Genomic DNA, 25241 nt, shown 5'->3' with positions numbered 1-25241 from the left:
ATCTGAGAGACAAGGAAGGTTGACATTTAAGAAACAAATATTATAAGAAACAAAGTATATTATTGAGGCAGAAACAATCTCACACACTCAAGACTACCAGAGTATGTAAATATGAAATTAAACTTTATAACATTGAAAACTTTGAATTCTTTAATAATGTATCATCATCATCAAACGCATTATAGTATATGGATTGTTGCCGAAATTATTCATATTTAAACTATAAAAAACTATCCTTGAAAATGTATTGTGTATATCTATGGTATGCTCAAGATTAGCATTATCTAATGCTGCAGATTGTTTTACATAAAAATTCTCATGCTATATATTCTGAGCAAGTAAAATTTTGTCTGGAAAAGCATCTCACTCATTCCAAATGAGAGAATATTTCATAGGAGGTTCCTCCTGTCCTTCAGTTTCCCCAGGTTTTCTGCATTGGAAAAATGGAGGGAGGGGATTCGTCAGAAAAAAAACAAACTCTAGTTTCCTCCCCTCCCCCTGGATTTTTTCCTAGGCCTCCACACCTCTAATTATCTTGTACTACTGTGAAAGTTAGGAGACCCTTCAGGTGCATTGTTTTATGTTAATGTTTAGTAAAAATATAATTATAGTTAAAAATCAACAGGAGAGAAGACGTCTGTATGCAGATATTGCTCAGAGCAGTGAAGGCACTATAAATTAATTAGCATATCTGTAAACTCCTTGCTTAAAATATTTAATGAGTTGGTGGGAGAACTGGAATACAAGCTCCAGCTCCCAAGCCTGTCTCTGAAAATCCCTCTCAAGCTGAGTTATGACGTTTTCCATATATATAAGATATTCAGAAGCGAGTGTTATAGCATAGGCAGCCAGGCATAGATGAAAAAAGGTCCTTTCTGAAATGAGCTGCATTTGTCTTGCTTCTATAATTCAGAAAAAATTTGGTTGGAGAAAAATGTCATGGAAGCATAAATGCAGATTTGATAAGTTTGACCTTTCTTCTCTTCAGAACAATAAATGTCAGAAAGCTTAAAATGACAAGGTGGAATGGTTGGAGGTTATTTATGTGCTTAAATATTTAGGCAAGAAATGCATTTTAAGGCTAACAGGCTGATCATGTGATTCTGCTGTGCCGGGGTCTACCATACCAAATTGCTCTGACAGAGTTATCCTGATTTTGTGCACTCCCAGCAACAAAGCGCAACAGTACTAGTAGAAACAATATGGCTGCTACATTTTCAGCAATTCTAGCTCTTTCAGTCATGACACTGTCTGCTGATAATGCTCCATGGTGATCATGCTTAGAAGTTCTCATTTGATATGTGTCAGCAGAATGGACCCCATAATGAGGATGTGGAACTAAGTCTGCCCCTTCTCCCACCTACAATTCCTGAGTGTAGGTGCAGGTGGGTAGCCATGTTGGTTTGAAGCAGTAGAACAAAGTATGACACCAGTGGCACCTCTAAGATGAACAAATTTAATTCTGGGCATAAATGCTTTCCTTGTCAGAGATCTCCAATACATAACATGCTGTAGCCTAATGTCTCAGATCTCCCATCAGACAATGGTGCAAGTTTCCAAACAGCCTAAATGCATCTAGTAGCAGTTTATAAACAACCACTCCCTGTCAGAAGAAAAAAAAACACACCAGGTGCTGCTGTTGAACAATGTGAATAGTAGGATTAGTTCCGATAGGATTGCAGAATGTGCGATTGCCAGTCTTAATTTCTTCAGGGCCCTTGGTTCTCTGAAAGCTGTAGGATGGACAGCATAGTTACATGTGTAACATCCTCTCTCTTGGCTGATATGTGTCATATACTATATAGCTTCTGTCATATACTATACTGGAATTCCAGTACTTCTTCCATTTCTGTCTGTCATGCACTTCTGACAAGCCAAGGAACATAGAAAGAGAGGGAGAAGGTGGCTGTGTCACACAGGAGGTTCCCAATGTCATTGCTATGATTTGTGGTTAACAGGATATTGGTTAGGACCAGTCCACCCACTAGGCAGACCAAGGGCACCAGCCTTTAACCCAATTGGAAGGGCAAAATGCCAGCCCCCACAGTGGCTGCACCACCTGGCACAGACATGGTGCCTGGAGACTGCTTTCAGTTCCACCACTCCAGCATGGGCTGGTGTAGCAATCAGAAAACAGTGGCAGAGTAGGGTGCTTGGGTGTGACTGTCACCCACCTGACAGAAAGGAGCAGGGCAGCCTGGTAGAGTCCACAGTTCTGATGCACAGTTAGTCTGCCTGGCCTCCACTCCTCATCCAGCACAGCACTATGTGTACCTGTGTACAGGGGTGTGTGACAGTTGCAGGCATTATAGCTGCTTGCCTAGCATGGAGAAGGTTCAAATACCACGGCTGATACAACTTGTCTGCATGTCTGCCTTCCCCCATCTGATGTCATACACTAGCAGCAGCCACACCCCACACCCCCCAAAAAGAAAGAGATGATAGGACTATTCTGGGTGCTAACCATTTGTTTACATGGACTGGTCTGTATTGGCAAACCGCTGGCTCTCCTGCTACCTACACTTGCCTTTGATTATTAATTATTACTGCAATAGAGTGAGGATCACTAGTGGCAGGGCCTGCCTCTTGCAGATAAATGTGCTCTCATTTCACTCCTCTCAGTGGCTTCTCTTTGCTTCTTGCCAGCTCACCATGGAAAGACAAAGATGGGCAGAGGATGAAAGTACTGGAAAGTGAGGGTTTCCCAGCTTGAAGGACAGTGAGGTCAGCTCTCAGTTGGAGGGGGGGGGAGAAGAAGAAAGTGCCTTCTGAGGGAGGGATGGGGGGGTGGCAGCCAAGGGTGGCAAAAATCTTTGGGATGGCCCTGATCTTTATGACTGCTGAATGGCAGCCTGGTTGCCTCTGGAAAGACAGTGAATAATGGCTAACAGCTACCACAGGGAGTTCCTGTGGTTGGATGTGTGTATTTGGGGCTGGCAAGAAAATGTACTGTTATCTAGATAGATATTCTTTCATTTCCCATTCTGTGTCCCCTTGATGTAAACATTTGAACATTCATCTTCAAAGAAGATAGTATAGTCATTGAAAGCTATCATTAAGAACAATGACTATTGCTGGAACATGGTTGCCCTTCATATAGCAAACCCTGCCTGCTAAGAGGTCCACAGTGGTGGCTGGCACAGGTCTCACTTTCAGAAGCTATAATTTATGTCATATGCAGATGATCTTTATTTACTTGGCCATACAAGGCATATAACAGCCAGCTGAATTGTTCCAGTAACACCTGCTATAAGGCAGGAGTGTGTGCATGTACACATCTGTTCCCCTCCTTCCTCTCATCCCAAACCACCATTATGCCAGCCTTCTTAATCAAAATTGTTTGAATGAGCTGCACATCACTCCTGCTGATGTCTAGGCAAGTCGCATTTGCATTTATCTCTCTATATACAAAATTATTCACATATTTTGGACATTCTCATCACCCTTTGTATATGCCGGGCTGTTTTATATGCTCACTATCAGAAATTGTCTGTAAATGACCGCTGTAAATCATTGTAAACCCAAACATTTGCCATATTTTTTTCTCTTTAAAGAAAAACAGCAGGGTATATTGAAAAATACTGTTAGAAGAGAGACAGAACTTTCATTAATTCAAAGAGAATATTTGATTCATATTAGGCAATCACAGGCTGCTAGTCTATAAGAATTTTAAAGTAGTATAGGAAGCTGAGGGATGTATTTGTGCCAGCCCATTTTTAAGTGATCTGTCACTAAAAATCATGTGAGGAGCTAATATAGTCTCCAGCTAATTTCCTGTCCTTGATTGCAACTGATTGGCACTCTACTTACTCCTTTTGAAAGCTCGTACCTCATGAGAGTGGTACTAACTTTGCTGCAACTGGTGTAGACAGTATTACTCACAGTGTTCCCCACCTAGGCCATTAGTGCATCTCAACTTTTTTCTCATTATCACAGTCTTTTTTCTTTCTTAAAATAAATATAAAAAGCTAATTTTGGCATACCCACCCACTTTTCACCCATTTGAGGATATATAAAATATGTCTGGCAATGTACAAGCTAGCATTAGACAGTCATATGAAGATCTCTCTCACAGCTCTCCACGCTTTCCCCTCAAAGTTTTAGGATGGGTGGCCTCAGCTATGAAGCAACCAGGGTATCTGCCCATAGCCATACATGAGGGGGAGGTGTCATTGAAGGGAACATTGTACAGCTGCCTTGGCTGCCATTGTCCTCTCTGCTGTTGCCATAGCATTGAGTTGAGAAACAGTGATGAGAGACAGAGGCTTGGGAAACTTGGAACAGTGGGTGTGGGTTACTATCTAGCTAGGTCATGTAGCACAGTCACCCTCTCTTGTGGTTGGTCCTTGCCAAGTAAAAGGGGGGGGGCAGAACAATGGAAGGGTGCTGAGCCAATTGACTTGTTGGACTGCCTTATTCAGCCAGCTCTGCCCCAGGCAGGTGAGCAAAATAATTGCACTGAACTGCACTTAGAGTGGAATTTGCCCAACACTCTTTGGAGTCTAGAGCCTGGATTGCAGCTGTTAAACTGAGACTAAAAGTCTTTTATTTAGTACCAAATGCCCAAGGTGGCCTCTTACATCTCCTAAAGGAGGACAAAAGCAGTTGGGAAAGATATCTAGATACTAGATTTGAGTTATTGGGCTTTCCTCCAACAGCCTAGAATAATTTAATTTACCAGGAAGCTTTGAAGCAGACTAAAATGAAGGTGATCAATCTTGACCAGGCTAGTACTTTAGATCGAGCAAGATGCATATGTTCCACTCTTGCCCTAGGTATTCCTCCTCTGGAGTCACTTCCTTCATATACTAGATCCCTAAAAACACTTAGTCATAGACGTGCTTTCACTCTTGCTAGGCTTAATTCTTTTCCCACTGCTGAGTTGAAAGGTCGTTTTTCTAGAGTCCCGTACTCAGATCGCTTAGGTGATTGCGGGTCTGGAACTGTAGAAACACTTGGCCATCTTCTATTATATTGTCAACAGTGGTCGATTCCTAGATCAATTTGGATAACTCATGTTCTTATTAAATGCCAATTACCAACTGAACTTTGGGTGGTCCCTTATTTGCTGGCAGATACTAATCCTGAAACCACCTATTTTGTTACAAAAATTTTAACGATAAACTTATCTGTAAAATGACAGAAATCTGGATTGATCTGATGGTAATGGAATCTGGCATATATGTCATTAACATGACAATTTTAGGTTTACTTAACTGTATGATAAGTTTTATTTGAAATTCCTTTTTAAACATTTTATTCACTTTAAGATTTGAATATTTTGACTATAACATTTGAATTCTGTGAATATGGTTAGTTATGCTGTATACCAATGCATGTTTTGGCAATTGTTACATACTGATTGAGCTTAAGACCTTTGGTCATAGAAGCTAATAAATGAAATGGAAATAATTGCACTGTGCAGCCACCTTTATCCTCTAGTTACTGGCCAGTACCATGCAGATTCACATGCTAAGCACCTGTTCCTGCCTGCCCACCCGTGTGCTCACCCAGCTCTGCCCTGGGCAGTTGAACAAGACAGCCACAGCTACTTTTACTAGCTTGTCACTGGCTGGTGTCTTCAAGGAGCATTTGTGTGGATCCTACCTTCATCTCTCCCTCCATTCCTTGTTGAGTGATGAATGTGAACCAGTGGAGCTGGCAAAGGGAGCAGGAGGCTCAGCTTCCTTCCCCTGTGGGCCACCATAACTCCCTGGGTAAGTCATTCCCTTTATTGTTCAGTGGGTTGGGTAGGAATAAAGGGGTTGTGGGGGACCCATCCTTGACTTTGCTCAGGGCCCCAGAATCACTAAGACCCCCTTGAGCTTTAGTATATTTATAAATGCACAGATGTAACTGCACTTAGGCTATTTGTTATTTTTATGAGAGAGAGACAGAGAAAAGCATGAACTCCTAAGAAGAGGAAACATGTATGCACAGGCAATGTGTGAATGGTGCCTGTACCTTGAGAGGTAAAGTAAAATGAAAATAAGTGGAACATATGTCCCATGAGCAGGTATATTCTAATTAAAAATAAGGTGTAAGCATACACATTATAAGCCATTAGAAGAGGGGATATTTTTTGTCAAGGTAGATTTGGCAAGGCCAGGATCTTTTAATTCCTTTTTTGTAACTGACACTAACAAGTTCTCTGAATGAACCCCTTTAAACTATGGGTATCACCTGTCAACCCTTTAGGTTTTCAGTTTATAAATTTGGAAATAAGCTGTTTCTTATCTGAGAAACTGTCTTATGTAAAAGCAAGTTCTCCTTGTAGCGAATGACTTTATAGTAGAATTATAGTTGTTAATGTAAGAAGGAGATAACAGCAGTTAAAATTGAAGACAACAGCTTCTCTCTGACCATTTACAGTCCAGGTTTTTGCCAAGACAGTCTTGGGATAAAAACCTGCAACAGCTGCCAGAACTGCTTACAAATGGCTGGAGCTAACAGCTCCTTGCTACAAATAGACAACACAGGCTTGAAGCTTCCAACTTGAAGTTTTTGCTGCTCTAACCAGCCAAGACACCAGAGGGGCTGTTGTGGAGCTTGTGACCCAAGTGGTATCCAAACCACTTCGGTGTAGGATTTGCCAGGACTGAGAGGGCCAAGGCATCATCAAATTCTTGGTGAGTTGGATCCTGTGTGGGTCATAAGTGAACCGCAAGTAGCGGGTTCCTTAGTGCTGAGGTTGGGCTTGAGGTTTACCCTGGGAACCACATTAGCTGTGATGTAGTAAAAACTAAAGGATCCCTGCATCTGGTGTCAAATTGAGTACTGAGGATTCCTGAAACAGGAATCAGACTTGTATGCTGCCGCACTCCAAATTAGCAGGGTGGTTTGAAATGATCCTGAGATTTTACACTGTTAAAACATTAAACATTTTTGTTATAAAATACAAATTAGATACAGATTTTGAATAGTTGTTGAAGGCTTTCATGGCTGGAGTCCATTGGCTGTTGTAGATTTTCCAGGCTGCGTGGCCATGGTCTTGGCATTGTGAGTCCTGATGTTTAGCCAGCAACTGCGATTGGCATCCTCAAAGGTGTAACCCAGAAAACTGAAGTTCTCTCTGGGTCAAATTCATATGCTAAGAGACTCAGAGAGAATTCCAGTTTTCTGGATTATACCTCTGAGGATGCCAGTCACAGTTGCTGGCAAAACGTCAGGTCTCACAGTGCTAAGACCACGACCACACAGCCCAGAAAATCTACAACAACCAAAAGATGTTGAATACTTTTGAAATGAAAGGTTGAGTTTTCCTGGACTTCAAGAGCTGGAAGATTAAGAAAGAAACAAAAGTGAGAAAACCAGGAGGCATTGGCAGAAAGGGATCAATCCTTTAAATTCATCTAATCAAGCAGTTCTGGCTGTATCCAGAAGATGGCACTAGCATGCTCAAGAGTACAAATTGAGGTCCTAATTGCTGCAGATTTTTACACAGGTTTAATCCCATTGAATTCAGTGTGACTTCTCCAGTGTGATTATAGTTACCGTAATATGTATACAGGATACATTTCTCAGCATATGCATGGGCTGCTGATATGTACTTAATGTGCAGTTTATACTATCCAAATTTAAGTGCCAATCTAAAAATCTATTACCTGTATATGTGCACTTTTCTGATTTTTTTTTTTAAATGGAGTACCCAGAGGTTCTGAGTTTCACCAAAAGACTTCTGAGCATTTTCCTACTTAAAATTGTTGCAACATTGCAGTAAGCATTATGGAAGAAGGAAGGAATTCTCTCACTCAGATTATGATCTATACCAGAGAAGTACTCAGGGCCATGAAGGTCGCTTTATAATGCTGGTGAGTGGTGTGAGCAGCTGAAACTGGTACATTCATTATGTTAATTTCACATTTATGTATGGCATTGTAGCCTTCCTCCCTTCCTTACTGCTCCATAGCCAAACAATCCCAATGCCCAGCCCATTGTAAAGAGGCATGCCTAAACCATTTGGTTTTACATCACTTCTGGGAAATTAACAAAAGTGGGAGCTTCCTGATAGACTTAAGAAGGCCATTCCATTAATGAAAAAGCTCTAGCACATGCCTGCAAAGTGATACCATCAAAAGTCTTTACATGCCTGCAAAGTGATACCATCAAAAAAGCCTGATCTTCAGAACAAAGCTGCCTCAGAGGAATATGTTTGGAGAAATGGTCTTGAAGATATATAGTCACTACTTCATAGGGGCTTGAAAGGGGATAAGAGGAACCATGAACTGAACTCAGTAACTAACAGGCAGCCAGCATTGAATGTTCAGGATAGGTTTGTGAATACAAGCTAGTCCTCTAGGTTGCTGCATTTTGAACCAGCTGGAATTTTCAAAGGCAGCCCCAAATAAAGCATTCTACAGCAGTCTGTTCTCAGTGTTACTGGCCAGAGTGACTCTGCTAGTTCTAGTAGGGGGCTACTTTCCAGATCAATGCAAATTAAAAAATACACTTTTTGCAGTTGTATTTATCAGTTTACCAGGGTCCAGAAAAGTACCCCCCTCCGAAAAAAAAATTGCAGCACCTATCAAACATCGGAAGCATGACATTCCACACACCCCCCCGCAGGATCTTATCCTTCCCAAATATCATGATCTCTACCTTGTTTGTATTTCAGAGTCCCATTTGAATATACACTCCACTTACGTTACTTGATTGACTTATATTGGGTGTGAAAGTCAACCAAAAATAAACATATTTAAGAGCAACAAATTTCAGTAGAAGAGCTGAAAATATGCCTAATGCTTTCCAATTGAAAACAATAGAAGTGAACAATGCTTAACTTTGTTACCTCAGAATTTTAACACTGCATGTAAAGGAGGTCTTCGATGTGTTGTAGTAAGCATACTATGAGGCTTCTCTGGAACAATTGTGATATAACAAATAGCTGTATCTCAGAATTCTTTGTCACTTTAGGTTTAAACTCTTTGAAACAATGCTAACTATTATAATTCCCGTTTCAGATATGAATTGCTAAATGCTATGAAAAAAATTAATATATTTGTGTAATTGTTAGTCTTAAACAAAACTTGCTATACTGACAGAGGCCAGAGGCCAAAGGCCATCATGGTAATAGCTTTCCAAAATCTACACAAGGGTTCTTTAAAAGTTATGCTAGAGCTCTTGAACTGTGAATACAGTTACTGGACTTAGAGCTTTATATGTGCAAAATGTCCACCCTACTTTTGGACTATAGACACAGCCTGAAAAATTGCACAACTAAATTCTGTGTGTCCAATAAGGCTGTGACACATTTTATTGCATCAGTATATCTAATATTTAGCATGGCCAAATCCCAAGATTGGAGTCATGAACAGACAAGACAGATATTTCTACAAACTTTAAAAAGCCCCAAGTTTTCATAACAATCTGAAATTAAAAAAAAAAATTAAAAAGGGAAAAGTGCATGGGGTAAACAAATCATCAAATACCGAATAACTTCAAACACCTATAGCTTGAAGAAATGCCCTCTTGGGTGCCATTGCTAAGCAACCACCACAACACTGCCAGCTGTCCAACCTTGGCTTCTGTCAATAAAAGGCAGCAGGAGAGGGCAAGGGCCTTTCCGGGGCTGTTTTCTCCTTTGAGGAAGGATTCATTGCACTCAGGCCCAGCAGCAGCCACTAAGCAACTTTCTACCACCTGATTTGCATGACTCACCCAAGACCAGCAGCTCACTACTGTTCAACACCAGCCACCCCATGGAAACCAATGTGATATAGTGGGTACAGTGCCAGAACATGGCCTGGGAGACCCATGTTTGAATCCCCACTCCGCTATGGAAGCTTGCTAGTCACATACTCTCAGCCTAATATACCTCATAGAGTGCTTGTGAGGAGAAAATAAAGGATAGGAGAATGATGTAAGCTGCTTTGAGTCCCCATTGTGGAGAAAGGTTGGGTATAAATGAAGTATATAAATATAGCTGAAGATGGGGCACAGATAAGAAGTAGGCTGGGTGGTGGGTGGGAAGGAGAGAGGCAAGTGGGGAAAGGTGAGGGCAGGGGGGCTGTCAGGAGGAAGAAAAAGGAACAAATATGAAGCAGGTATATAGATGAAAGCAAAGCATCCCCTGCAAGTTCTTGCAGGTGCCCTACCATGTGCCTGGGCCAGGTTTAAGGTTGCCAGCTCTGGGTTGGGAAATACCTGGAGGTTTTGGAGATGGAGCCTGGGGAGAATGGGGCTTGAGGAGGGGAGAGGAGGGACCATATAGTCCACCATCCAAAGCAGCTGTTTTCTCCAGGAGAACTGATCTTGGTCACTTGGAGATCAACTGAAATAGTGAGCAATCTTCTGGTGCCACCTGGAGGATGGCAACCCTATAGGCTTCTCAATCCCCAGGTCCCAGTGGGGGATCCCCTGGTTTTACAGGCTTCCCCCTGCCCCCAGCCAGCTGGCCAGTGGGGTAAGCCCCACCCCCACAGTCACCATGTACTTCTAGAGCTCCAGCATGTTTAGAAACCTGCAAACAGGTCAGTTTTTAAAACGTGTGCCTTTAAAGTTGAACAGGAAGCAGGAAACAGGAAGAGCTTCATGGGGAAGGGTCAGCAGCAGTTTTGTTAGAGCACAGACCCTCCGTTTCTTTTGCTTTAGTTTTCAGAGCAAGTAAAATTGTGGAGGAACCAGACCCAGTAAGTGTGTGTGTGTGTGAGAGAGAGAGAGAGAGGGAGGGGGCAGGGGATTCCCTGGTTTGGAGGTTCTCCCCCCACTTTAGAGAGCTTTAGAAAGCAGGGGGGGAAGGGAAATATCTACTGGACACTCTATTATTCCCTATGGAGAATGATTCCCATAGGGAATAATGGGGAATTGATCTGTGGGTATCTGGGGCTCTGGGGGGGATGTTCTTTGAGGTAGAGGCACCAAATTTGCAGCATAGCATCTGATGCTTTTCCTCAAAACACCCTTCAAGTTTCAAAAAGATTGGACTGGGGGGGCCAATTTTATGAGCCCCCAAAGAAGGTGCCCCTATCCTTCATTATTTCTAATGGAGGGAAGGCATTGAAAAGGTGTGCAATCCCTTTCAAAGTGATGGCCAGAACTCCCTTTGGAGTTCAATTGTACTTGTTCCAACCTTGCTCATGACTCCACCCCCAATGTCTCCTGGCTCCAGTCCCCAGATATTTCTTGAATTGGATTTGGCAATCCTACAACCCTAGCACATTCAGCTGGCACTATACCACTTCACCAGAATTTTCTCACCAAAAGACTGCCAGGGGTAGGAGGGATAGCTGAAGAGGGGGAAATTAGATGCCCCTGCAAGTTCTTGTGAGTCTCCCGCTTGTTTTCTAATTTTGTAATGCAGTTTCACTATGTTGTTGTGTGTGTTATATGGTTTTACTGTGTTGCTACTTTTTAAAAAAATGTAATCTGCCTTGGGTCATAGTGAAAAGGCAGACTAGAAATGAAATAAACGAATGAATAAACAAACGAATGAATATTGAGAAGAGTTTGTGATGTTGATTGAGGAAGGGAGTTGCCGCTCAGAGAAAAAAAAATCCTCAGGCACATACAAAATATTGAATGTTCCTAAAGGAATTCATTCATGATAGTCTTCACAATATATAAGCCAAATAAGTAAGTCATGAATATAGCTTTTATGGAATATTAAAATACCCACATCTAATTTGCTTACATAGTAGGTATATAAAAACACAGGGCTTTTTTTTGTAGAAGGAACTCTTTTGCATATTAGGCCACACCCCCTGGTGTAGCTAATTTTCCTGGAGTTTACACTAGGCCCTGTACTAAGAGCCCTGTGAGCTCTTGGAGGATTGGCTACATCAGGGGTGTATGGCCTAATATGCAAAGGAGATCTTGCTACAAAAAAAGCCCTGTAAAAACATGACACTTAAACTCTATATCCAGAAGGTCATTCAACATGGATTAATTACGTAGTTACGCCATAAACAGTGATTTGTTTACATGTTTGGGTTCAGTTGAGTGATAATCCATGATCTTTTTTACATCATTATCTTTTTACATCTTATTCCGACAGTCAGTTAGTTCCTTGCCACTGTTATCCATAGCCCCTTTCAGGGTATACAGTTTTTTTTCCTCATTTATCCTCTCAGCAATCTCTGGGGGACAATTTTGGTTTGGCTATGGATCTCCCAACAATACTCTCTATCCAAGTTGTTCTCAAGATAATCACATTGGATAGCAGTACAGGCATTCTAAGATGGCTGTACAATTTCTTTATGTATTTATAAATTCATTTATTCTCTTTCTCCCTACTGAGAGCCCAAAGCAGCTTACATTGTTCTCCTCTTCTCCATTTTACCATCACAACAACCCTCTTAGACAGGTTAGGCTGAGAATATATAACAGGCCCAAGGTCATCCAACAAGCTTCCATGGCAGAGTGGAAATTTGAACTTTGGCCTCCTACACCCCATTCTAACCATGGCAGAGACAAATTAGCCTTTGGTGCCTTTCTGTTGTTCCAATTGTTTTGTGGGGCTGATATATCCCACAGACTGAGACATACAGAGTGAATTAAATTATGTCGTCTTATTAGACTAATTGATTATATAAAATGCAGAAAGCTTTCCAATCCACATGTTCTCCATCAAGCAAAGCCAAAATAAGTTATTCCTTTGGGTAAAGCCTAAAGGAGTGTAATCTTATTAATCACCACAGTTTGCTTTCACAATCCTTTAGTGCTAGAGACTCTATTAAGCATTCTATAGCCTAGACATAGATGACAATGTATTTTTGTTTATGCCCAAAATATATGCATTTGACAAAGAGCCTGTCAATTTGAAACTTGCAGTCTCTTAAATGATTTGTTCATCCAATAAATGATCCCATTTACCTACTTGAAATCTCTTCATTTGGATATTAGACTCACATAAAACAAATCCCTACCATTTCAAAGGTGTGTTTAGTCTTGCATCCAACCAGATGCCCATTGAAAATTTAGAAGAAAAGCAAGAAAGCAAAACAGCCTTCTCCCACTATTGTCCTTCATCAGCTGTTTTTTAGTGGTATACTTCTGAACCTGAGGATTACCTTCAGCTCTTAAGGTGTGTTTCTTTATGACTTCATAGACTTACTTTTCCTGATTTTTTCTAATAGGACAAAACCATTTAAACCTATGTCCATTGCCATATCTTGCAGGAATGAATTATATAGACTACTTCTGTGTTCTAAACTTAAGAATCTTGCAAAGAAATTTGCTTTGAGCCTATATCCCCTCCTTCTTGAAAAGAAGAATAAGAAATTGGAACATTGCTCCACTTTTAGAGAAGTATCCACGAGCTTTTCTGCTGCCGAGCATTATGGGGGTGGAAAAGACAGCATTCAGCATCTGAAAAGTTCCACCTTTTTTCATTGGACCAGACCTTAACTTTAGGCCCCTCACTTCAGACCATATATGTTGGCTACCTGGTTAAATCCCAATGTCCATTTAATATAATTAGACTGTATAGACACAGGAAATATGAACTTATGATTTTTTTCAGAAGCAGTTTTCATTATTGATGTTAATTAAACTTGAAGCTAATGAGGAAAGATTACTTCTCAGGACTTAAGAGGAGCCAGAACAGTTATTATAGGTTAATTATTCTTTCTAAAGGACCAGCTTAAGGAACAATGCATTTTGTTAACTTTTTTCTCCCCCCCCCCACCTTTGTGCTGAATGAGATCTGTTTGAAAGGGATTCAAAATGTAATTGCAGCAGTGACCTCATCTATCTCCTGATCAGCAATTATTTTGCAAAAACATTTAAGGAAAGAAAGGAAGGATGCAGGATGCTATTCTTTGCAAAATGTTTCTTGCTAGTCTTTCTAGTGCCCTTTACACACTGTAAAATTTAGGAATGAAATGCTTAATTTCTGAACAGTCACAAAAAATGATATCTTATTGACAGCCTGTGTCAATGACAGGGGTTCTGGAGTGCAGATTGCTTTGATATTTGTGTAAATTTAGGCTTAAATATCAGGATACAATCTGAACTCAGCCTCAGAAGCTGGCATAAGTTCAAACCTGATTTTTTTTGCCATTTCCCCAAGTAAAGTAAAGCATGCAGAGTGCAAGAACACTTGTGGAATTGGATATTTTCCACCTCCTCTAATTGTCTTAAATTTAGGTACCAAGCCTTGAAGAAATGTGTGCATGTGTGTGGGTATCAATTTGGTTTCATTGGTTTTACATTCACTACTGAGTAGTTGTGGGTTAGAGTGGGGAGGGTGTGTCTACTTTGAAATTTACTTTGAGTTAGGGTAGAATGGGACCAAGTAGGGCAACAGACTTTCTGCTTCCTTCCTACTTAATGTATACTTGCCTAATTGGTAGGGTTGCCAGTCTTCAGGTGGTGGCTGGAGATTTCTGGCTATTACAACTGATCTCCAGATGACAGAGATCAGTTCACCTGGAGAAAATGGCCACTTTGGAAGGTGGACTCAATGGCATTATATTAGATACAAAGAAAGTGCCTTGAAGACCAGTGAGTGCTAAGTTTATATCTCTGGTACCTGACACACATGGCCTGACCCGACAAGGTTCCATTTATGTCAGATCTGGCCCACATAACAAATCAGTTCGACACCCCTGCCATAGGGTTTTCAAAGCAAGTGTCATTCAGAGGTGATTTGCTATTGGCTGCTCCAGCACAGTAACCCTGGACTTCCTTGGTGGCCTCCTACCCAAGTATTGAGGCCGACCCTGCTTAGATTGGAAGATCTGATGAGATCAGTCTAGCCTAAGCTATCCAGGTCAGGGCATTACTAAACTACATTTATTCTAATTATGGGACATGATAATTGAGAATATTATTACAAGTTAGCTCTTGCCCAATCCAGCTCCTCATGCGCTGTAGAGAGACAAACAGAGAGGGCTTTTTCAGTGGTGTAATTTTGCCTTTGAAGAAGATGAAGAAGATATTGGATTTATATCCCGCCCTCCACTCCGAAGAGTCTCAGAGCGGCTCACAATCTCCTTTACCTTCCTCCCCCACAACAGACACCCTGTGAGGTGGGTGGGGCTGGAGAGGGCTCTCACAGCAGCTGCCCTTTCAAGGACAACCTCTGCCAGAGCTATGGCTGACCCAAGGCCATGCTAGCAGGTGCAAGTGGAGGAGTGGGGAATCAAACCTGGTTCTCCCAGATAAGAGTCCGCACACTTAACCACTACACCAAACTTGCTCTTTAGAATGCCCTACATCTCTTGAGACTCACTTAGTGCTTACTTTACTGATCTTATGATTTTAATTGAAGTCTCATCATTTTAGTGGTTGCTTTTTAAAATCTGCTTATAACATGAAGGCTAGTCTGTGGATATAATTTTAAGCTAGTAATTATCATGTCCTAGGCCAGGGGTGACCAAACTGTGGCCCGGGAGCCACATGTGGCTCTTTCATACACATTGTGTGGCTCTTGAAGCCCCCACTGCCCTATCAGCTGGCTTGGAGAAGGCATTTGTCTCTTTAAATCACTTCTCCAAGCCAAGCTAACTGGCAGCTTGGAGAATGCATTTAAAAGTTGCTTTCTTTCCACCTTTCTCTCCCTCCTCTCACCTCATCTATTTGCCTTCCTTCCTTGTCTCACAGCTCTCAAACATCTGATGTTCATGTCTTGTGGCTCTCAGACATCTGACATTCATGTCTTGTGGCTCTCAGACATTTATTCTCTGAGGCTCTTACGTTAAGCAAGTTTGGCCACCCCTGCTCTAGGCATTGGTAATTTTTTTATGTTTGTTGTTTTTATGATTTTACTTTTGTGAGGTTTTACTGTCCTTGGAGAGGTACCATATAAGTTTTCCAAATAGCTGTGCAGTTGCAAAGTGACTTAAAATGCTCACATGGTACAGTAAATCTGAATTCATTTGCAAACTGATTATGCATTATGTATGTGGACAGCATATTTAGAGTTAGACTTCAATAAGTGGTGGGAAATGACATGGTTTCTTAGAGATTTGGGCTGGGACTAAAAGGCAGCCTGGGAAGAACAGGAGGTTTTGTCTGAGTGGCTCCCTTTCAGCAATACCTATTGTTAATCAACCAGAGGGTGACTTATTCATCCTTCTTTATTGGTTAGCATCCAATCAGTGTGATTGGCTTCAATAGGGGGTGGAGTTTGGGCCCAAGTTATTTATTTAGGGTTCCTATGAACAGGCCCCAGCTCTGCGAGGTAGCAGGCCCTATTCCAGCAATGAAGTGTCTGGAACAGGGGATTAAACAGGTGAGTTTTGGAGACGTGAGTTCAGCAGGAGGGTGAGGAAGCCAGGGCACTAGTCTCTCTATGTCCCTAGAAGGGTAAGCATACTTTCTACAAACAAATCTACAAAAATAGGCATTTCATTTAAAAGGAAATTTAAAAAACAGCAATTATGAAGGTAGAATGCCAGCAGGTATTTTGGGGCAATCCAATTTATTGCACAGAATGTACCATGTACCATGTATGACTGTACCATGAATGTGCCAGCTAGACAGAAGTGCTCAATGCATGGAGCTCCTGGTTCTCAGGGAATGAGTTCACACCCTAGAGGCCAAGATGACTGACCCAGAGAAGCAGAGGCAGTCAGGCACATGAATAAGGCTTATCTGGGAGAACGGGGTTTGATTCCCCACTCCTCCACTGGCAGCTGCTGGAATGACCTTGAGTCAGCCATAGCTCTTGCAAGAGTTGCTCTTGAAAGGGCAGAGCTCTCTCAGCCCCACCTAGGAGAGCTCTCTCAGCCCCACCTACCTCACAGGGTATCTGCTGGGGGGTGGGGAAGGTAAAGGAGATTGTAAGCCACTTTGAGACTCTGATTCAGAGAGAAGGCCGGGTATAAATCTATGGTCTTCTTCTTCTGGATAAGATTCTTGGGGACTTGTAAGGTGTGTCCCACACCAAGAATGGCAGCCCTGCTGCTTCCAGGGAGCATGAGGGCCAAGGGGAAACAAGGCACTGTGCTGAAGAAAGGGGGAATGTTCTCTTAAAAGCTACAGTTCGTGAACAGGTATCCTTTTGCACCAAGGAACCATTCTTGGCCGGGGAGGGAGAGGGACTCTTGGTAGTTGGTGATTCGATCCTTAGGCAGATAGACAGCTGGCTGGCAAACCTGTGTACTAACTGCATGGTGACCTGCCTGCTTGGTGTGAAGATATCTGAAATTACACGTGGTCTAGATAAGCTGGTAGACAGCGCTAGGGAGGAGCCAGTAGTTGTGGTACAAACTGGCACCAAAGATGTGGGGAAATATAGTCATGTGGTCCTAGAGGGGAAATTTAGGCTACTAGTCAGGAGACTCAAGGCCAGTACCACCAAGGTAGCATTGTGGGGATTCCAGAAACTTTTGTGGGATAAAGACTATGATACAGTGAGGTACAGTGATTCCTGGATATAAATTATATCAGAAGGATAGGGATGGAGTGGCTCTGTATGTTAGAGAAGGTATACAGTCCAGTAAAACTGAGAATGTAATAGAAACAGATTCGCTTACAGAAATGCTGTGTGTGGAACTAATGTGCCAAAAAGGAAGCTTAATTTTGGGAGTTTATCACCCACCAGATCAGAGGATGATTTAAAAACAGCACAAGATTAAGGAAAGCTGCTAGATGAAATAACTGTCATAATAGGTAATTTTAACAATCTACACATTGATTGGGTCAATATGTGTTCAAGTCAAGAGAAAGAGATTAGGTTTCCAGATACTCTCAGTGACTGTGCCATGGAACAGATGGTCACAGGATCTATTGGGGGAAATGATCCTAGACCTAAGTAATACTCAAAACCTGGTGAGAGATGTAAATGTGATAGTACCAGTTTGAAACAGTGACCATAACACCATTAAGTTTACCACTTATGTAAATAGGGAGTTGCCCCTAAAGACCAACACAACTGCATGTCAAATGAGGGGACTAGTGAAGAAGAAACCGAAAGGAAAGGTAAGGAGGGTCAAATCCCTTTGGGAAGCTTGAAGAGTATTTCAAACTACAATCTTGGAATCCCAAAGAAGAAGAAGAATTACAGATTTATACCCTGCCCTTCTCTCTGAATCAGAGACTCAGAGTGGCTTACAATCTCCTATATCTTCTCCCTCCACAACAGACACCCTTTGAGGTGGGTGGGGCTGAGAGGGCTCTCACAGCAGCTGCCCTTTCAAGGACAACCTCTGCCAGAGTTATGGCTGACCCAAGGCCATTCCAGCAGGTGCAAGTGGAGGAGTGGGGAATCAAACCTGGCTCTCACAGATAAGAGTCCACAGGTTAGGAAAGATACAGGTTACAGGTTATACCACAGGTTAGGAAAGATACAAATAGGTATTTTAAAAAGGCTTGCAGGTCAACAAACAAAGCAATGGACATAATAAAAGGTAAGAATTCCTTTAGGTAGTTGGAAGTCTAGTCTGAGGGAGGTAAATAAAAGGGAACACAGGTTTTGGTAAATAAAATGCAAGTCAGTGAGCAGATAGGCAAAAAGGGACTATGAGGAATGTACTGCAAAAGACATAAAGACCAACAATAAAATATTCTTCAAATACATTAGAAGTAGAAAACCAGCCAAGGAGGCAGTGGGGCCATTGGATGACCAAGGGGTAAAAGGTTTACTAAAGGATGATGGGGGAATGGCAGAGAACTTCATTGTGGAAGATGAAAGATGATTGCCCAGTCCAGAACCACTGATTTCAGGAGGGGTGTTGAAAGACCTGAGTTGGATTGAAGTGACAAAAGAGGAGATTCTACATCTGATTGACAAATTATAAACTGGTAAATCACCAGGACCAGATGGCATACATCCAAGAGTTCTGAAAGAATTCAAATGTGAAGTTGTGGATCTCCTGACAAAAATATGCAATCTATCACTAAAATCTGCCTCCATTCCCAGGAACTGAAAGATAGCTAATGTAACTCCTATTTTTTTAAAAAAAGATTCCCAAGGAGATCTGGGAAATTAAAGATAGAATTAGTAGGCACATTGATGAACAAAAGCCATTTGAGGAAGAATCAGCATGGATTCTCTAAGAATTCTCCCAGAATTCACTTACATTTATTCTTTGGGAAGATAGCTGGGCTTAAAATTAATCCGACAAAGTCAATCCTTCATTCCATCAATCTATCTCCAGAGGTCACCGCATTCATTAAGACTTCTTATCAATATAGTTGGGTGAAGTCCAAATTGAGGTACTTAGGCATTTCTATCCCATTGCACCTTTCAGACCTCATCAAGTTTAATTATATGGAAATCTCTAAGATTATCAAGGAACAGCTCTCTCACTGGATGACAAAGTTTTTATCGCCCCTGGAAAGAATCCATTTGGTCAAGATGGTCTTATTAAAAAAAAATATATATTTTAGGGTCCTTCCCATTGATCTTCCCATGTCTCTATTAGGTAAATGGCAAAAGTGTAAATACCTTCCGATGGTTAGATAGAAAGCCTTGTTTATGTTTTTCCATCATCAGAAGGATGCATGATGGAAGGGGGCTTGGCAGCACCAGACATTTGTTTATATTACACCACTATCTTAACTAGCGTAATTAAGCTCCACAGGTACTCTTATTCTGTAGAATGGAAGATGTTTGAAGAGCATGCTTTGCACCCATATAATTTTTGTAAGTTGCTATGCTATAATCATAATTTTTTTTTGTGATTCCCCTAACCTCTTCTTACATGCAGCTTTCAGAGTCTGGAATAGGTACTCGATGCTCCTTGCCCCGCCTACCTCTCCTTTGTCTGAATTCATTGATCACCCTGCTTTTGTTCCTAGCAAACCAGCCCTCTCTTTCCCTGCTTGGAGGATCTCTCACTTAACACAATTCCTAGATGTTTTAACCAGCGGACAATTGAAGGCCAAGCAAGTCCTGGAGAACTCTCACCATGTTTCTTTTCATGTTGATGTTATATTGCTCTGCTAAATTTTCAATAAAAAGGTTAAAACCTAAAAAAACAAAAACAAAAACAAAGGGAAGATCTCGTCTCACTACCTTTTAGAGTTCTTTGAGGGGGTGAACAAACATGTGGACAAGAGTGACCCAGTAAATGACCCAGTAAATGTACTAAGACTTCCAGAAGGCTTTTGTTAAAGTTCCTCATCAGAAGCTCCTAAGTAAAGACAGCAGTCATGGGATAAGAGGACAAGTCCTCTTGTGGATTAAAAACTGGTTAAATAACAGGAAACAGAGAAAAGAGTTAAGAGTCCAGTAGTACCTTAAAGACTAACAAAATTTGTGGTAGGGTATGAGCTTTTGTGAGTATAAATGGGCAATTTTCACAGTGGAAGGTGGTAAGCAGTGGAGTATCACAGGGCTCAGTATTAGCTCTGGTGCTTTTTAACTTGTTCATTAATGATTTGGAGTTGGGAATAAGCAGTGAAGTGGCTAAGTTTGTGGATGACACTAAGTTGTTCTGGGGGTGATAACCTGGGAGGACTGGGAGGCACTCCAAAGGGATCTGATGAGGCTGGGCGAGTGGGCATCAATGTGGTGAAGAGGTTCAACATGGACAAGTGCAAAGTAATGCAGGTTGGAACCAAAAATCCTAACTATAAATATATGCTGATAGGATCTGAACCAGCAGTAACTGACCAGGAGAAAGATCTCATAGTCATGGTAGATAACTCCCTGAAAATGTTAACTCAGTGTGCAACTGCAATAAAAAAGGCAAATGCTATGCTGGGTATTATTAGGAAGAGGACTGAAAACAAATCAGCCAGTATCATAATACCCCAGGATAAATTGATGGTGTAGTCTCATTTGGAATACTGTGTAGAGTTCTGGTCACACCACCTCAAAAAAGATATTATAGCACTGGAAAAAGTGCAGAAAAGGGCAACTAAAACGATTAAGGGGATGGAACATCTTCCCTGTGAAGAAAATTTAAAGAGGTTGGGGCTCTTTAGCTTGGGGAAACAACTGAGGAATGACATGATAGAGGTTTACAAAACCATGGCTGATAACAGACGAGCAGTTTAAACCACCCTGGGGATGGCAGGCAGGCAGATCAAAAAAGTACGTACACATGCACACATCTGCCTGCCATCCCTGTCCTGCACACAGCCCGACCTAGGCCAGATTGAAACCGCCTCAGAATTTAGGTACCACTTTGAAAGTGGTACCTTTCTGAGGCAGATCCAAGGTGCTTGCATGGCTGTCTGAACAGCCGGGAAGTACCCAAGGAGTGGCTGACAGTCACACAAGCACTCTGGAAGCGCCTCCAGGGTGCACACAGTCTGTCCTGTTTTGGGGACAGGCTGCGAGCAATCTGAAGGCTCCCAGCTGCTCCTTTTCTGGACAGGTCACTTCTGGGGCGGCTTGATGCCACCCTGAGCCAGCTTCTGTTCTCAGCCCATGTGTGGGATAAATAAGGTAGAGAAAGAGGTATTTTTTCCCCTTTTCTCACAATACAGAATCTTGTGGGCACTCAATGAAATTAATGAGCAGTAGGTTTAGAACAGATAAAAGGAAGTACTTCTTTATTCAAAAAGTAAGTCGGTGCTGCAGGAAATAGTGGCAGCTACAAGCATAGGCAGCTTCAAGAGGAGATTGGATAAACATATGGAGCAGAGATCCATCAGTGACAATTAGCCACAATAATAATAATAATAATAATAATAATAATATTTAATTTGTATCCCGCCCTCCTCGCCAAGCAGGCTCAGGGCGGCTCACAACACAGGCACTTCAAAAATTAAAACAATACATATTATAAGTACATACATATTATAACTCAACCATTTATAAAGGTATAGATGTAACACTCTGTCAGGGGCAGTGATGCTCTGTATTTTTAGTGCTTGGGGGACAACAGTGGGAGTGCTTCTGGAGTTCTAGCCCTTCTGGTAGACCTTTTGTTGGCACCTGGATTTTGTACAGTGTGTGACATACAGAGTGTTGAACTAGATTGGCCACTGACCTGATCCAACATGGCTTCTCTTATGTTCTTATGACTTGGGCATATAGTAATGAATGGTAAATGATAGTGTTTCAAATGACAAAAGGCAATCCTTGTTCTCAGGCAGCCCCCTTTCCTGCAGCCAAACTTACTTACACAGCAGACGTGAAAGTGAACTCAGTTTGGTTTTGAGTTCTGGGAGGTATGTTGTGCAGCTCTTAGAAGAAAGACAAGGAGCTTTCCATCTTTTGAAAAGCCATATTTTCTCTCAGCTGTTGATTCAGGTGTTTGAATTAAATAACTATTAGCAAAACCAAATAAACAAGTATTTTAAACAGCCTGCATAAAATGTTATGCTACAAGTTCTCCAGGTGTTCATACAGTCCTTGGGGAAAAATATAATGCCTACAGGCTGAACATTAACAAATATTTTATTTAAATACTGTCTGTTACAGCCACATCTTTTATAAACCTCAGCTAAAACTTCTTTCCTTATGTCGCATCCTCAAAATAATACAACTACAAAATAACAAACAAGTCAACTGCTTTGGTGCCCTGAAATCCCAGTTGCTTGCAGTACCAAATATGCAGTTCACAACAGAAGGTGGGTATGTAAACCCTTATTTGCTAGTTCAGTACTTTTCCATGGCTGAGAAAGGTGTCCTTAGGGAGGTGATGTTAGTTGCCAGGAAAGGTACAAGCACTGTTCTGACCCTCTCTTCAAATTCATTTTGATTACTTTATTTATTTAGCAGTTTTAAACTGCCTGTTGACCTCTGAGTCCTCCCAAAGCAGTTAACAATAAAGCCAGGATTTACAATGATAAATTACAATCAAAAACAACAATTATTTAAAATAAATACTGATAAAAACATGTATTCTAAAAGGACAAATGCAATCTGGAAATGATGTCACAACACTCTGCAAATTCAGTCATCTACAGAAAAAAACATAGAAATGAGCAAATTTCTAAAGCATTATGACATTACTTCTGAGTACAAATTAGAAGTGATATGTCATTGCACCTTGTTGCATGAAGGTGCAACCTCCCAAAGGCTTCTCCTGGAAATGTCACAGCACTCTAGGAATTCACCTCCCAAAGGCTTCTCCTGGAAATAATGTCACAGCACTCCAGGAATTCACACAGAAATGAGCAAACTTCCAGACTGTTATGATGGCACATTGGGATACAAATTAGAAGAGATGACATAACATTGCAACTAATTGCATGATGTTGTTCCTCACCTCCCAAAGGCTCTTCCTGGTTGCCAGCACTGAGTTGGCACCTCTGTCTTCTATCCTTACCTGATTTCAGTTTAATGTTTGGGTCTTGAGGCAGCTATCTGTAAGGGTTTTGAACACAACGTTAGAATATGCAACACAAAGGTAACTTCTCTTCCATGGCTGCTTGAGTAAAGTGATCCTTTATTGAACAAAGTGCCCATTCTCCTCAGCAAATTCCCTTGAGTGTATTCTGAAAATGCTTGACATAGTGTTAGAGAGACATAACCCCATGGTATGTACCTTGTAATTTGAGATATGGGTGTAGTGGTTGGGATTTATATGATATTTAGGACAGCTGTGATTGGTTGTAGGTTGTACTGTGCCCTGATGCCAGAAGAGAAGGCCACAGCCAATAGCAAGGGTCTAAGATGGTGGAGGTGGAGGAGGTAACCAAAGGCAGCCATCTTCCTGTGCTGCGCTGTAACCAAGACAATGAAGACAAATGGCCACTGGCTGAAATTCTAAGTGTGAAGGACATGAGTGGTCGGAAACTGTTTTACGTTCACTACATTGATTTTAACAATGGATGAATGGGTGACCCAAGATCAACTGGACCTTTAAAAGATCCAGTTCCCCCCAAAAGAGGCCAAGACACCCAGCAAGAATGGGCTGCCAGAATCCCAACCCAGCTCTCCAGAATGTGATGTGAGGAAGACCTTGGATTTGTCTCTACAACCAGCCAGAACTTCATCCAGCAGTAAAACCCTGACCATCCCGGTGCAGATAACCTTTCGTTTTAACCTACCTAAAGAGAGGAAGGCCATCCCCAGCTTGCCTGACCAACCCGTCTCCTCCAGCTCCTTCATCTAACCAAACCAACGAATCTGAAGGTGGAGGTGGTTTCTCCAGCAATGCCAATTCCTGCGCTGCCTGAGACTACACAGGTGTCCATGTTTCCCCAGAATGGTTTTGCCCACTGAGCAGTGGCTGCCCAGCCAGGCAGGAAGAGGAAGTCTAATTGCCTCGGCACAGATGAGGTGAGTGCTGGGACTACAGACACTGCCCACCTGCTTTGCTTAGTGTCCCAGGCTGGAAGGAAGCCGCTCTTTTTGGGTTGTGAAAAATATCTCCCTGCTTGTGAGCAGGACTCACAGGACAGCTCAGACAGCATCCTTTCAGCCCCATACATGACAGGCAGCTTGGTATCAGATCACAGACACTATGACATCATCACACGCATGAAAAACATTGAGTGCATTGAGCTTGACCAACACCAGTTGAAGCTTGGTACTTCTCACCATACCCACAGGAACTCACCACCCAACCTGTCCTCTGTGCAAGTTCTGCCTGAAGTATATCAAGAGTCTCAAATGTCTCCAAAGGCACTTGCGGCATCCACCTGGGAATTAAATCTACCGCAAGGGGCCCATCTCCTTCTTTGAGATTGAAAGGTGGAAGAACAAAAGTTATTCCCTGCTTGCAAAATGCTTCCTGGACCACAAGACCCTCTACTATGACATAGACACCTTTCTCTTCTATGTCATGATGGTGTATGACAGCAAAGGCTTCCACATCATTGGCTACTTCTCCAAAGAGAAGGAATCCACAGAGGACTATACTTCCATGGCTTGGAAGTGTGGTGAGAGGCAATGGGATAAGTTGTTTTTCATTTTCCGTTGTTTCTATGGGACATTTTACAGTTACTCAAAGGTTCTCACCATATAATGTTACACCAGTCCTGTGGAATGGTCTGGGAAGTCTTGGGATATCTTTCTGTTACAAAGGCATAAGCGTTAGTTGCTCAAGAACTTTAGGGACAGAGCTTAAATGCCAAACAAGACCTGATGTTCATCTCATGTTCTCAATGGGAACTGTCAGCCATCTGCCAACAGCCAGTCCCAATGAAGAATTCCCTCTAAAAGTGTCAAGAGGCCCACATTCTGGACAAAACCATGGGATGGGCTCCTTCCTGCCTTTTCCATGCCATTTTCCTGACCTAAAAAGTTGCCAGGGGCATAATGTATCCCACTGCGCAGCTCCATGTGCACTGATCCTTGCACATGTACAACCTCATGGGGCAAATAATACCTTTTGAAGTCATTTTGAGTTGGAAAATGGTGTGGGGAGAGGTTGGAGTCCCTCCCACAGCACTGTGGTCTTGGTCAGAATTGAGACCCCAAGGCACTTGAGGCCCCAGGCACTTTTAGA

General features: G+C 41.9%; 1 pseudogene; it reads left to right on the top strand.

Annotated features, from left to right (window-relative positions):
* Window positions 1-23447: 23447 nt before the first annotated feature.
* LOC132575841 (histone acetyltransferase KAT5-like) lies at window positions 23448-24758 on the top strand (annotated as a pseudogene).
* Window positions 24759-25241: the final 483 nt, after the last annotated feature.

Source organism: Heteronotia binoei, chromosome 1 (genome assembly GCF_032191835.1).
Source record: "Heteronotia binoei isolate CCM8104 ecotype False Entrance Well chromosome 1, APGP_CSIRO_Hbin_v1, whole genome shotgun sequence".
NCBI lineage: Eukaryota > Metazoa > Chordata > Lepidosauria > Squamata > Gekkonidae > Heteronotia > Heteronotia binoei.
Note: the sequence above shows the minus strand (reverse complement) of the source record. Positions and strands in the feature narration are given on the sequence as shown.